Source organism: Poecilia latipinna, unplaced genomic scaffold (genome assembly GCF_001443285.1).
Source record: "Poecilia latipinna isolate Pla-1442-1.1 unplaced genomic scaffold, P_latipinna-1.0 Scaffold3279, whole genome shotgun sequence".
NCBI classification, from domain to species: Eukaryota; Metazoa; Chordata; class Actinopteri; order Cyprinodontiformes; family Poeciliidae; genus Poecilia; species Poecilia latipinna.
The window spans coordinates 76,503-77,920 of record NW_015115895.1 but is presented as its reverse complement, the minus strand read 5'-3'; the positions used below and the strand labels follow the sequence as shown (position 1 = coordinate 77,920).

Here is a 1,418-nt window from a genome sequence, read left to right as displayed (position 1 = left end):
CTACAGATTTTCCAACCACAACCACAGCTGCACCAACCACAACCACAGCTGCACCAACCACAACCACAGCTGCTCCAACCACAGTTTCTACAACAGCAACAACTACCATTGGCACAACTAAAATGACAGTTGTCCGCCGGATGACCTTCAGGTCTCCTAAGGATATCTTTACCAGCGATCTTGAAATCAGTTCTTCGACTGCTTTCAACCAACGATCCCAACTTTTGTTGAGTCGTGTAAGTTTTACTTTCTTAATCTCCTAATTTTTTCTACTTTTTTTTATTTCAGATAACATTATATTGTCTAACATTGGTATAACAGCGTATTATCATCTTCTGGCAATAAGATCCTGCTTTCGAATCTAGATAGGCAAGGGAACCCTATTTTATCAAGACTAAGGAAGTATACAGTATTGTTAGATGAATACAACATTCTTTAAAGAACATGGCCATTTGGACCTTAGTTTTTTTTCTAAAACAAAATATTGTAATAAGAAAATTCAATGAACTTTTACCACTCAAATAATGTAATTGATGGTGTTAATTACATGCTTTCTCATTGTTTTGAAATCACATGACAGCATGTTTTTGCTACTTCAAATTCTGAGATATAACATTGTAAAACAGAAAGGAAATAATTAATTTCACATAATTTCTTTTGCAGCTTTATGCCCTCTACAAAGGAGCATTTCCATCATTCTTGAGTTTGACAATTGTCTCATTCAGGTACTGAAAAAAAAAACACATTTATGTATTCTAAATGAGACTTTGTTATAAATTAGTTTTTGTTTCTCTATATTTGCAGAAGGGGATCAGTTATCAACACGCTGGACCTCGTATTTGAAGCAACAAATCTTCCGAGTGATCAAGATATCGAAAATGTTTTAATCAATGAGGCACCAAACATAGATGAATTCTCAGTGGAAGAGTCAACGGTTTGCATTGGAGAATGTGGTAAGCAACGTAAAATACATCCATAAAAATTTGAAATTCTGTACAGTACCAACATTCTTGAATCACTAAGTGATATAATACTGTTTAATAATTCTCGTATCAAACTATCACCACAGTACCTCCAACCACAACCACTGCTGCTCCAACCACAACCACAGAAGCTCCAACCACAACTACAGCAGCTGCAACAACAACCACGGCTACTCCAACCACATCCACAGCAGCTCCAACCACAGCAGCTCCAACAACAACCACAGCGGCTCCAACAACAACCACAGCAGCTCCAACCACATCCACAGCAGCTCCAACCACAACTACAGCAGCTCCAACAACAACCACAGCAGCTCCAACCACATCCACAGCAGCTCCAACCACAACTACAGGTGCTCCAACCACAACCACAGCAGCTCCAACCACATCCACAGCAGCTCCAACCACAACTACAGGTGCTCCAACCACAACTAC

The 1,418-nt window shown here is 39.2% G+C and overlaps 1 long non-coding RNA gene across 1 annotated transcript in view; it reads left to right on the top strand.

Moving 5' to 3' along the window:
* LOC106940556 (uncharacterized) overlaps positions 1-944 on the top strand; it is a 7,735-nt gene extending 6,791 nt beyond the window's left edge. Inside the window, exons 2-4 of the long non-coding RNA XR_001423132.1 lie at positions 28-236; positions 664-725; positions 805-944. This is a non-coding gene — a long non-coding RNA (uncharacterized LOC106940556). The remainder of the gene's footprint in view (positions 1-27; positions 237-663; positions 726-804) is intronic.
* The last annotated feature ends 474 nt before the right edge of the window (positions 945-1,418 follow it).